The sequence below is a fragment of the Stenella coeruleoalba genome (genome assembly GCF_951394435.1).
Source record: "Stenella coeruleoalba genome assembly, chromosome: 21".
Classification (NCBI taxonomy): domain Eukaryota; kingdom Metazoa; phylum Chordata; class Mammalia; order Artiodactyla; family Delphinidae; genus Stenella; species Stenella coeruleoalba.
In genome coordinates, this window is record NC_137167.1 from 18,778,914 (window position 1) to 18,792,983 (window position 14,070).

Genomic DNA, 14,070 nt, shown 5'->3' on the forward strand with positions numbered 1-14,070 from the left:
TTAAAAATAACAGTGAAATAAAGACAACTTTAGATAAATATCAGACAGCCTGAAACCAGCAGACCTGTACTATAAGGAAAGTTAAAAGAAATTCTTCAGGCTCTTGGGAAATGAAACCAGCCAGAAATTTTGATCTGTTCAAAATAATGAAGTTTGCCATAAATGGTAAATTTCTAGCAAATATAAAATTTTTTATCTTAAACATATAAAAAAGTAATCAACTGGTTAAAGCAAAAAGAGCAATGTAGTGTGGAGTTTATCATTAAAATGTTCAATAATATCATAAAGGACAGAAAGGGGTAAATGGAAGTATCCTGTTCTAAGAGTCTTACAGTATAGTGCAATGATATAATATTCATTCAGTCAATGCGTATTTTAACCCATGGAAACATAGATGAATTAAAATGCAATAATAAAAAGATACTGACTAACCCAAAGTAAGGCAGTAAAGGGAGAAACAAAGAAAACTAGGATGATAAATTTAAAAATAGCAAAATGATTGTATAAATTCAACCAATTAATAATTACATTAAATGTAAGTTCACTAAATATTCCAATTAATAGCTCAATTATTTTATGAAGATCATTTGCTACCTAGAAAAGATGTACTTTAGATATAAAGACATGGATAGGCGACATGTAAAGTGATAGATAAAAGAATACAATGTAAACACTAACAATAAGAAACTGCAGTGGTTATATTAATATCAGACAAAACACATGTCAAGGCAACGAGAATTACCAGTTGTATTAGTTGGGATCTGGTCAGAAGACAAAGTAACACATGATTTAAACAGGGAAGTGTAATATAAAGAATTATTAGAATAATGGAGAATTGACTAGTATATAATACATAAATTTTATGTATTTGAATATGATCTTATTTGCCATTTCCTCCATTGCTTTTAAGCTTAGAAATTTTAAGCTCCCAATTTGATAAATATTCTGTCATATATTTTTATGGCTTATATTTTCTTTGTATTTAACTAAAAAAAAAATCCACTTGGGATTAATTTTGTTACATGGTTTTAAAAAAATGAGGCCCTAACTCTAGATTTCCCTGCCAATTTATCCAGCACTATTTACAGAATAATTCTTCCTTTTTGCCATCTAATATAATGCAAATTATTTTTAAGTATTTTTACATACCTGAATCTGTGTTAAGAGTCTGGCTATCCTTGTAACCACATTGTTTTAATTATTTACAATGTTTTCATAGTTCCTAAAACTAGTCTATCTCCCCCTCTCAACAGCCACACACAGATTTCTCTTCTCTTCAAAAAATTTCTTAACTATTCTTACTTGTTTATCCTTTCAGATTAACTTTAGAACATATATAAACATATATAGATATGTTTAGAATCATATCTCCTCCAAATAGTGTTTTTATTGGGGTCACTTTGAAATGATAAATTTGGAAAGCACTGACACCTGTATTAGGGTTCTCCACAGAAACAGAACCAATAGGATGTAGATATACAGAGAAACAGATTTATTATTATAAGGAATTGGCTCACAAGATTATGGAGCCTGACAAGTCCCAAGATCTACAGGGTGAGTCAGCAAGCTGGAAATCCAAGAGAGCCAATGGTATGGTTCCAACCTGCATCTGAAGTCCCGAGAACCAAGAGAGCCATTGGTTTAGTTCCAGCCTGAAGGCTGGCAGGCTCGAGAGCCAGTGTTTCAGTTCAAAGGTCGTCAGGCAGCAGGAATTCTTTCTTACTTGGGGGAGAGTTAGCCCTTTTGTTTTATTCAGGTCTTCAACTGATCGGATGAGGCCCACCACCTTAGAGAGCTAATCTGTTTTATTCAGTCTATTGATTTCAATGTTAATCTCATCCAAAAACACCCTCACAGAAACACCCAGAATAATGTTTGACCAAATATCTGGGTACTCCATGACCCAGGCAAGATGACACCAAAAAAAAAAAAAAAAAAAAATTAACCATTACAATATCTTTATAATATTTTCATCCCATCCAGGAACAGTTATTCCAATTATTTATTCTCAAGATCTATGGCTTTCACTATCTAGGTCATACACTTCATAAGGTCTTTTCTAGATCCTACATACTTACTATTGCTTTTAAGAGTAGGATTTTTTCCCATTAGATTCTCTATCCAATTACTGTTGGTATATAGAAAAGCAGTTTGATTTATTCAGCCATTAAACTGACCCCTAGTAGTTCTGACATTATTTTCTGTTGAGTCTCTTAGTTTTCTGTTGGCCAGTCATACTATATGCAGATGACGGTTACTGTCTTTGCCATTCCTATATTATTGCTCTTATTTCTATTTCCTGTATTTTTGTGTTGATTATAGCTTTCAGAACAATGTAAAATACTAATAGCGATAGCAGGAATCTTTTGATTTCCTGTTTCAATAGGATTATATCTAATGTTTCAAGTTAAGCATAATATTTTCCTGTTGAGTTGAGACAAATACTTTATCTTGTTAAGAAACTATCCTTTATTTCCTGAATTTGAAAGAGTCTGGAAAAAGGAATGAGTGTTGAATCATCTCAAATGCCTTTTCAGCTTTGACTGACGTGATTATACATTTTTCCAATTTGATCTCCACATGCAATATATCTGCTTTACAGGCTTCCTAGTTTTAAATTATCCCATGTTATTGTAATAAACTCTGATCATAGTAGACCATTCTTTTCATTTCCTGGTCTTAGACAAGTTGCCTTCCCTGTATCAGGTTCCTTATCTCTAAATTGGGGCTAAAAATTGTATCTGCCCCATGTTACAGGGATGAGATGAGATGAGATAATTCACATAAAGTAAATCTGTATAATTTGCAGTTACCATCTTGAAATTCTTAATAATGTTATCTTTGAATTTCTGTTTTGTAAATGAAGTCAGTGGGCCGATGGAGCTTGTGCAGGGGCTTGGAGCCTCTGCTCACACCCAGGCCTCCTTCCCACTCCCAAGGATGGGTTCTTGGCTACCCGCTGCTTTGCCCAGCTTCACCCTCCCCACCCCTGCCCAGGGCTCTAGGTGTAGGAATGGGGAAGGGCACCCACACCGTCAGAGTCTTGGGGCAGAGTATGGTGGAGACCATCCTGCTCTGGACTAGCAGTGCTAGCCACGGTGCATCAGCTGGCAGCCAGCCGAAGGCCACAGGTTGGTGGAGATGAGCCTTTATCCCATATTCCTAATCCGAGTACTTAGAGCTTTCTAACTCCGAGGTTTCGATACCCTGGGGGTGGCTTATTCACTGTGGGTTGGGGTATCATGCCTATAGGAAGAAGAAATGTCTGCCTGCACTTCCCCAGGGTGCTCCCCCAGCTGAAGCACAGTGCATCAGTCCAGCAGCTGGTGTGAGCAAGTGTATGTGCATCCTGAGTCATGGGATGGGGACCCAGGACACCTGTGAGGGTCCACACTCACCTTGGAAGCATCCCCGTAGCAGAAGGAGCCTGCCCTTGGCTTGCTTCATGCTGGATGGACCTTCTCCTCCTCCTCCCAGCCTTCCTGAGTCTGACTCAAGATGCCTCAGAAGCATTCTCAGAAGCTGTGCCATTAAATATGAATTATGTAATTTTGGCGATTTCACAGAGAAGGTAAATGCTCTGATATTTCCACTTTAAACAGACATTGTACAATATAAAGATGAATGGTAAAAGTCATGCTAATAACAAAATTTTTAAGTTTTAGTTACTTAAAATGACATTAAATAGCAAATTAAAAACATCATGACATGTTGAAAGAGAGACTATGGAAGAAAGAAAAAGTTTTCTATTGTAATACCTTAGCACTTTTTCCTGCTTTGTTGAACAAAGAGCCCTGCATTTTCATTTTGCACGAGGCTCCAAAAATTATGTAGCTGGTCCTCCCTGGAATGTGGACATTTGGGCCAGTGTGCAGGGATGTCTGCGGGTTTGGTGAGATACAGGATGGTAAGAAACACAGGAAGAAAAGAGTACCATTTTATGCTACTTGAAAGTGGATATTGATTTTTTCAAAACTATAATGGAGAAAATGGTTTTTGTGTTAGAAAAAACAGAAGAGAAAAGAATGCTAAGATGGTAAGTGTGCTGCTTATGATACCGGAGGTTTATGGCAACAGCGTAGCATTAAGGCCTAGGAGAACTTGATGTCTAGAGAGCCGTTTACGATGAACTGTCTGAACTGGCCACCTGAGTATCAACAATACGACTTAGGGGCTCTACTTAACAAAATTCCAAGCAGGTTCACTTGTTTTAAAAATGTACAAAGGTAAGCTATAACTCCAGCAGAATGTAAATTTATAAAGAATAAATCATAGCAAGATAGTATAACATGTTTAAATTTCACATGAGGCAGAAGGTATTTTGATAAAAACAGGGGTTTAAAGGACACACAGAACATACCCTAACTGTGGGTTTGCGCTGTGGGCTATGGGCAAATGACTGTAATAGATAACCTAACCAAAAGATAACCTAATCTTGGGACAAATTAAAGGAAGGAAATGAATGACAGCTGGGGAAAAAAAAGTAAGAACTAGCAAATAAAGTCACCTTCTGCTGCTTTAATGTACCCAATGCTGGAAAGAATACTGGTCACCTTAATAATAAGTAAACAAATCATCATCTTCAAACACAGAAGAAAAGGGTAAGGAACAATTCTTTAAAAGCCATAGCAACGGTTCTCACAACTGGTACTTCGGTAATTACTGTTGTCACACAGTGTCTTGCTAGAGAGGCATTTTCATTCAAGATGAATATGTGGTTGATTAGCACTTTTCAAAAAACAATTGTCTGAGGTTCTCGGTACTAGATATCCTGGTACTATTTTCTCATTAAGGTGATTCATGAAATTTTTCAATGAGGTTCCTATGGTATTTTTAAAAATCGATTTGGTTTCACCCTTTCAACTAAATGAATGAGTCAGTGTATCATTCAGACAGATGTGGACTTGCTTAATTATAAAGTTAAATGATCTTTGCATAGAATTGAGAAGATGAGCAAACACTAAAAGCAGAATTCAAGATGACATAACTATATCAAAAAGGATATATTGGAAAATATGCATAAACAGGCGAAATGCATTTAGCCCATCTATTCAGCACAGCATGGTTAAGCAAGGGCTCTTGAGTCAGCCTTCCCGAGTTCAGATCCTGGCTCTGTCACTCCCTACCTTTGTAGTTAAGCAAGGTTCTTACTACACTTTCCACACCTCAGCTTCTTTGTATGTAAAATGAGGTAACAGAGCAGCTGAGTCTTAGGGTGGTTGTGAGAATTAAAGGGGAAACTGCCTGTAGAGTACTGACTTTAGCAAACACACCATCAATGTTATTATTCCTAAAATAATATTCCTATTCATTTAGAATTTGCTTATTTGTAATCATGTTCATAAACTTGACCTTGAAGATTAACAAAAAGGTAAAAATTCATGGACTATTGAAAAATATAAAGTGGTACTTATTATTAAAGTGGACTAAAAATAGTGAAAAGAAAATATCTTTTTAAAATCTCTTTTGGTAAATATGGCTAAGCACTTTAACCCTATCCTGTACATGGTTCCTACTTTAGTTGTTGTCACCATCTTCATCTATTAAATTTTCTTGGTTTCTGGGCACCTACTTAATCTAATGAATATTTTATGCCATGCATGTGAAATATATAGTCCATGTACCTAGGACTGTTTCTGTCTACTAGTTTTTCTTGTTTCTAAAAACAGAAAAGAGGAATGCCTACAGCTAAAACAAAAAATTCTCTCTCTCTGTCAGCTCCTTCTGCTGATATTTCAGCTTTCCAAATTATATATTCGCATAATTTGGATTTTCCGACTCTTAGTTTTCAAAAAAACAACAAGAAGTCAAAACTAAAATACATTGCTTTTTATAGCAGAAAATAGCTTCCATTGCTCAAAGCTAATTTAGAATAAAATCCAGACAACCCGAAAAACATATATATATATATGTATGTATATGTATATATGTATGTATTTAAATTTGGCTGCAGATCCCTTGTCACTCATATTCCCACACAAACATCTCTTTAATTTTTTTTTTTTTTCGGTACGTGGGCCTCTCACTGCTGTGGCCTCTCCTGCTGCGGCGCACAGGCTCCGGACGCACAGGCTCAGCGGCCATGGCTCACGGGCCCAGCCGCACCGCGGCACGTGGGATCTTCCCGGACCGGGGCACGAACCCGTGTCCCCTGCATCGGCAGGTGGACTCTCAACCACTGCGCCACCAGGGAAGCCCCTTTTTAATTTTTTTAATGTAATATTTTCCTTTAAGAAGTGGGAATAAAGCTTTATTCTTGTTGAAAAGCCTTGCTCAATCCTGTGCTTAGCATAGTACCTGGGATCTGGTCAATACAAGTCTGTTGAAAGAATAAGTGGGTGACTCTATGAATGAATGAATAAATAAACAAAGTAAGGCACATCAAGCCTGAAAAGCAAATACAGTCTTTGCCTGACTATTACTTTACTCCTTAACATATTTCCTAAACTGTGTCTCTGCCTTCCAATATTAAAATTAATAAATACAATCACTCACATACTCGAGAGTTTCCTAGTAAAACACACATCCCAACGACTAAAGTACTTCAGCCTCAATGAAATGAATTTGCCTTCTGTGATAGTAAATGCTGACAGTAGCTAACATATATTGCTCATATATATTATGCATATAAAATGCTTAGTACAGTATATACATATGCTCTATACATATAGCTTCTTTTTATATGCTGGACACGAGGCTAAGCATTTCTTTTTTTTTTTTTTCTTTCCGGTACATGGGCCTCTCACTGTTGTGGCCTCTCTCATTGAGGAGCACAGGCTCCGGACGTGCAGGCTCAGCGGCCATGGCTCACGGGCCTAACCGCCCCGCAGCATGTGGGATCTTCCCGGACCGGGGCACGAACCCACGTCCCCTGCATCGGCAGGCAGACTCTCAACCACTGAGCCACCAGGGAAGCTCCCAGGACACTTTTGAAAGTGAAAGAGGGCTCCTGCATAATTATACCAGGATAGCACCACAAATTGGACTATCCTGGTAAACTAGGACAACAGTTACCTTACCCATGTCCCTCTCTTACTTTTTCTCTTTTATTCCTTCTTTCTTCTCTCCTCTCTTCTTTCCCCTCTCCTTTCTCTTCCTCTTTGTTCTCCCCATGTCTCTCACCAACTCGTTCCATGCAGCTTAAGTGGCAATAATTTGCCATGATTATCAGGAATTGGTATGCTCACTAAATCCCTCATATTTGAACTTATATAGACAAATGCTACAAAGCAACATTTTCTTTGCTACTATATTAGTTGTGGCTGCATAACAAATTACCCCAAAATGAAGTGGTCTAAGAAAACATTTATTATCTCACACAATTTCTGAGAGTCAGGAATTCAGGAGCAGCTTAGCTGGGTGATTCTGGCTCAGGGTCCCTCATGATGACCAATCAAGCTGACAGCTAGGACTGCAGTCATCTGAAGACATGGCTGGAACTGAGGGATCGACTTCCAAGCAAGCTTACTCACATGGCTCTTGGTTGGAGGACTCTGTTCCTTGCCACCTGGGCCAATCCACAGGGGTGCTCATGACACGACAGCTCACTTCCCCGAGAACAAATGATCCAAGATAGAGGAGAGAGGCACAAGGCATTTTACAACCTAGTTTCTAAAGTTTCCCTCTCTCAGTTCTGCTATATCCTGTTTATTAAAAATTAGTCATTAAATCCAACCGCACTCACAAGAAGAGGAATTGGACTCTGCCTCTTGAAGGGAGGAATGTCAAAGAATTTGAGGAGACATTTAAAACCACCAGAGTCCATCCTCTGGCCACAAATTATTTACATTCTTCCCACCTGCAAAATATACTCACCACTCCCAAGGTCCACAAGATCTAATGCATTAGCTCGAACTGCAGAATCTAAATCAGTTCCTGGTATGGATGAAGCTCCTTGGGTATAGTCCTTAAGTACAGGTCCCTTAGTACAGTTCCTTTCAACCTGAAAATGTGTGAATGAACAAGACGAGTTACCTGCTCCCCCTGCCATACACACACACACACACACACACACACACACACAAAACCTATATACAATATATTGTACAATGGTGGAACAGAGATAGCATAGCCATTCTAGGCATTCTTCTTCAAAAGGCAGGAAACTGGAGGAATGAAGGAGTCAATGGTTGATAGCATTTCTGGAAGTATGTTAAAGTGCTGGAAGTTCTCGATAAACATTTAGTATTACTCCTGTCTGGGAATAATTCTCCATAGCTCTTAGATCTATTCTCTGGGCTCTTGGTTCTGCCACCTTAGTCATCCTTCCTTTTCCATAAAAGGTAGCACGTGTTTGCTGCTGTGCAATTTCCTTAGTGGTTTCCCACTTGTAGAAGTCTGGAATCCCAAAGGCCTCTTTTTATTATGTACTGTCTCTGTCCCTGGTAGTCCGAGCTGGCTCTATTTCTATGAAGATAATTCTCTTTAAAACTTTGTGGCTTAAAACTTCATGGAAAGCTTAAAAGAATGAAAATTTATTACCCATTATTTGGTTTAAAGCATAAAATCCAAAACCTCTAATCATTTGGATTTTGAACCTTCAACCACTATATAGAGTTTTTGAAAAACAAAAAACCCATGTTGTCTCATATTCCAGATATAAAGGTTACTGATATTCCACTGCCAATCTAGCATTTCATAGCATGACCCATTATCAAAAAGACTGAAATATAAGCAAATGGAGAAAGGTTTTAGCAACCAGTGAAACAGTCCAAAGAAATTCAGAATCCAGTGTCCAAGTATCACTTGAAAATAATTGTAGACTCAAAGACTCTGAGGTATATGACATAACTTACACTGAATACATTCTAGCTGATGGAAGAATCCCTGATAATCAAAAATTTTTTTCTACTACAAATCTGAAGCCAACATACTTTTTTGTTAAATGTCATCATTAAATATTTATTCTCCATTTTCCCTGCTCTTTTTAAAGGCCTGAGAAAACCCTGGTAAGATTTTTTTTTCCCTTCTACAGTAACAAATTGCAATGTGAGCTTGATCTCTAAGTTACATTTAAAGTCTTTGACAACACTTGGAAATACTTATTAATATTAAACATATATATATATATATATTTTTTTTTTTTCAGGACAAACGAGTGTCTTGAACCAGAGCCAGTGTCAGTTTCTACAAACCACTGGGCAAGACATATTAATTCCACCCCCTCCCACATCTGCCATACAGAAAATCCAGCATGACTAATCTAGCCTACAGCTTGACAGAAACAGAGCTGAATATAACCGATTATTCTTCCGGTCCCCCAGTTATTATCTGCTCAATCAACAGAACAGAAAGTGTCCTGACGGCCACTGGATGAAGACAGACGATCCTGTGCTCAAAGGCTGGATTTATCCCAGAATAAGGCTGTATCGAGCCCTATTGGATGAAAAGCTAAACCCAAGATCTAGCTTTATGGATAGGAATTTGAGTGAAGTATTGAAATATGTTTCTCCCTGCATATCCCTTGAAAGTAATTATTTGTATATAAACCTCAGGTTGAAGAATCTATAGTGTGACCTCTGTTCCCTTTAGTGTGGCTCCTGACTCTTTAGATTCTTGTCTTCAAAGGAAGAAAGCTCGTAATACTATTAACCTAAAAGTGTCTTTAACTTCCTATTACCTCTCATTTTTTTTTTTTTTGGTTTCTGTAAAACAGTAGAGATCTAATTAGAGGCAATTATTTTGTTTCTTGCAATTATAAATATAGAGCTTGCCTCATGAATATTCAGACAAGATTAGTCAGCGCTTCCAACGGAACATTCTGTGATGACGGAAATGTTCTAGATTTTCACTGTCCAGTACGGTAGCCACTAGCCACATGTGGCTCTGAACACTTGAAATGGGCTGCTGCAACTAAGGAAATGGAATTATTTTCTTTTACTTTAATTAATTTTAATTTAAATTTGAAAAGCCACACGTGGCTAGTGGTACTTACTGGACAGTGCAGGCCTGGAGAGTGCAATTTGAAGGCACCTAGTTGGCTCCCCTGTCCCCAAATTCCTGTATCCCTACTTCTCATAACGCCTCGGTCTCCATGACCCTTTAAGAAATGGGATGCTGAATGAAATTAAAATTCTGTTCCAGTCAAAGTTCCTGGTTGCAAACACAAGTCAATGCCAGTGGATTTACACAAAAAATGTCTTTGCGAGTATGTATACACCCCACAGAATCAACCAGAAGCCTGGAGAATCAAGCTTGAGCTGACACAGAGGAAGCTGATGGCTGGCCAAGGGCCTGCCACTGAGAACAGTCTCCTAGGACGCCATTGCTGGCCTTGACATTGCTGGACGCTCGCCACCGCACTGCAGGATTCTGCTGCCCTTGTCATTCTCTGCTGGCCATTGAACTCTCCACACAGTGGCCACGTCTCATCATCTCTAATTGAACTTTTGCCATTGTGTCACCACTTAAAGATCATGCCAGTCCATGGAGAGGAAATATCTGCTCACCTTTTGGGTTCATAGATTCTGCTTTCTCCCCATGTAGGGGCAAGGGAGGGGGGGTTGGTGTAGGCAAAAGCACTCATTTAAATGAAAAGTTCCAATTTTATTTCTAAAGAGATTAACCTTCGTGCAAACTGTAAAGAAGTGGAAGCAGAAACAGAGCAATTTGCATTCTTTTCAATTTTCTGAATATGGTTTTCATTAGCCACTAAATTATAGCATAAAATTGTATAAATATAACATAATTATAATTAGTTATAAGTATATATAATTAGTCATGCAGTTATAATTCATAATTTATAATTGGCTTGGTTAGACTAGTGGCTGATTCTATCGAAATCTCTACAGAAAGATGTCAGGAGAGCCGCACCGCTTGGTGTGCGCCTGCCCTCTAGTGGCAAGATGCTATTAACACTATCATAGAGATACCACAGGGCTTGAAAGGCAAGGTTTGCCAGTTTTTTTCCCACTTTACTGTTTTCCTAACGTTTTAACCCAATCCACCAGATACTCCTTAGGACTTTGAAATTCTCTTCCATTATATTCCATTCCACTCCACACCAGGTTGACTGCAAACTATAAATCTCTGAGAACCAAAGTGTATCTTAGCAGCACTTTGAACCACATTCCCTAAACCAAGTTCACTAAGACTGCTTTTATGTTACTTGTGTCCAGAAACGATGCGTGGATTGGGCATACTATTAAGGTCCCACAGAGAATATCGTGGCCACTATTACGAAAATGCAAATTAATACTGGAGTCCTTGATGTCATGGATTTCCGACTTCTAAAGGGATTTTTCTTTTCCCCCAAAGAGTGATAAGCTTAGTTTAAGAAAACAATGAAAGAGGATCTATCGGTATTTTTTTCAGACCGCTCTAAAGTGGTATGGCTGAAAAGATGAGATGAGGTTGCAATAGGCAGCATGAATGGAGGTCCATGCTCCCCAGGGACAGGCTGGGTCCAGGGGCTCCCTGGGCTTGGTTAAGGCTATTCTCGATTCATACTATGAAAGGCAATAAGTAAACATTTTTAATCTGGATCTGGAAGTAGGAGGAAGATTTGGAGTATTAGTCGGGATGGCAAGACAGATTTGAGGTTTGGGGACTGGAGAATCTGGGGACTATTTCAAAGTCGATCTTGGCTGGAGAAGAGAAAGATCGTTTCCTATGTGGGGGTCAGGGTATGATGATAGGGGTTTTGAAAAGTGAATGACTTCCATAAAACTGCTGAGTGGGTGGAGCATGGAGGCAGAGGTCTGGAAAGGGCGGAGCTACGGTTCTTAGGGACTGCGTGGGCCAGGTCAGGGGGACTCGCTCTTCTCAGATGGTCCCCTGCCCTGATGCTTGCCTGGTCGTCCCCTTCTTCTTTGCCTTTGTGTTACCCTCTCCCTCCTTTGCAGTGGCTGACTCGTTTTTTCATAAATAGCTGTAGCAGTTTTATCAAAATTATTACATGGAATTCATAATATGACTTACTGGGTATCTAAAATTGGTGAGTTGAACCTTCTGTACTTTTCTCTTAAGTCTCCAGTGAAGTTCCTCTCTTAAGTCTCCAGTGAAGTTTCTTCTTAACGGTTGATGACCTTCAAATTGTTTTCTTATTGATGCACAGCTCTAAATCAAGCCCCCAAAAAAGGCTCTCTGGTCCTAAAAATTAAAGTTACCTTTCCACTCTCATCAGAGCCTAATATCTAGAGATTGGCTACTCTCCAAAGAGCTTACATTTGTGCATGCATGTTCATGCCTGTCTAATTAGAGCCTAGGCAGAGCTAAATCCTATCATCATGTGGCTTTAGAGACAATTATTCCTGAGATAGACTTTCTTTTTTAGGTAAGAGTGATACCCTTGGAGAACTCAGTAGTAGTAGTACTCTTAAAATGACTCAAAATAGGTTGCGATTATTCCACAAATATTTATTATAAATATGAACAATAGCATGTTAGATACATAATAAAAATGTAGCCTCGGGGCTTCCCTGGTGGCGCAGTGGTTAAGAATCCGCCTACCAATGCAGGGGACATGGGTTCAAGCCCTGCCCCGGGAAGATCACACATGCCGCGGAGCAACTAAGCCCGTGCGCCACAACTACTGAGCTACTGAGCCTGCACTCTAGAGCCCGCAAGCCACAACTACTGAGCCCCCATGCCACAACTACTGAAGCCCGTGCGCCTAGAGCCCATGCTCCGCAACAAGAGAAGCCACCACAATGAGAAGCCTGAGCACCGCAACAAAGAGTAGCCCCCACTCACCGCAACCAGAGAAAAGCCTGCGTGCAGCATCGAAGACCCAATGCAGCCAAAAATTAAAATTTTTTAAAAAGCATCTTTAAAAAAAAAAAGTCGCCTCCTTCAAAGATGTTACACCTGAATATTCTTCCAAAAGGGTAAAAGATGTGAAAACTGTCGAATGTTCTCCATTTCTGATCTCAAGACCCTGTAAGACTGTTTGCAGAGAAGCAGCACAGGGCGCTATAGCATCTAATATCTAAAGAGGCACACTTCGCGCTTTCTTACACTGTTTCCAGTATGGGAAAATTGATCCCTTACTTTTCATTCCTTAGAATTTTTCAGTGACCTTCAACACTGATTTTCTCATTTTGTGGAGGTATATCAGTCCTGGTACGAACTTTTGTTTCTTGTTTTTAGAGTCTTCGGACTGGGAGCATAAATTTGATATCCATGGGAAAAGTTGAGTATTCCAAGGAAGTTATGTTCTTATATTAACCTACCCTATAGGATATCCATAAAGGGCATAAGGCGTTATACCAATATGCAGTGATTCACTGGGATAGAAATGATCTCAGAAAGATAATCGCAAAGACATAAGAGCTTAAATTTCTTTATGCAAATCAGTACTTCTTTTTATCTGTTCATTCTACAGATGAATACGAAGTAATTTCATCCAATATGGTTGCTGTGTAGTGTACACACATATATTCATTAATGTTAAAATCGTGCACATTATATATAATGATTATGCACATAATTCAGAGACACTCCATTTACTGGGGTGCTTCCATGCGGAGTCAGGTGCGTTCATAATTAGAGGAAAGGAGAAAGAAAACAATCTCAGAAGCATTCGTTTCTTTTCCGTTTCACCAACCATAAAGCCGGGCCTTCAGTCTCACTACCTTCAGGATTCTTTAGGGGTTTTTAGCAACCACTTTAGAACCAGCTGTATGCTAAGTTGAGAATTGCCACCACAAAAGAAAACACTGTAGTGAAGAACCGGCTGGGAAAAAAGCGTACACCAAGAGAAGCCCCGGCCTTTCCGGAGGCGGCGGTGGCGATGGTTGCTCCTACAATCCCTAAGTGGCTTAAAAGAGTTCAAATTCTCAGAGCACATGATTTGTGTTTCTAACTCCGGTGGTTTCTGGATTCACAACCCAAGGTGCTTCCTCCTCACGCACAGTCCACGGCGGACGTCGGCCCCGCAGCCCCTGTTGGTGGTGCATTCCCGCGTCCCCCCAAAACGCCGCGTGCAAAGGAGGCGCCCCAGCCCCTCGCGCCAGCCTCCGGGTCTGGAGCACCAGCCCCGCCCTCGCTGACTCCCGCCTGTTTAGCGGGACCCGCAAGTTGATGCTTCCCTTCCTAGCAGGAGGCACGGACGTTGGCCCCGGCGCCTAA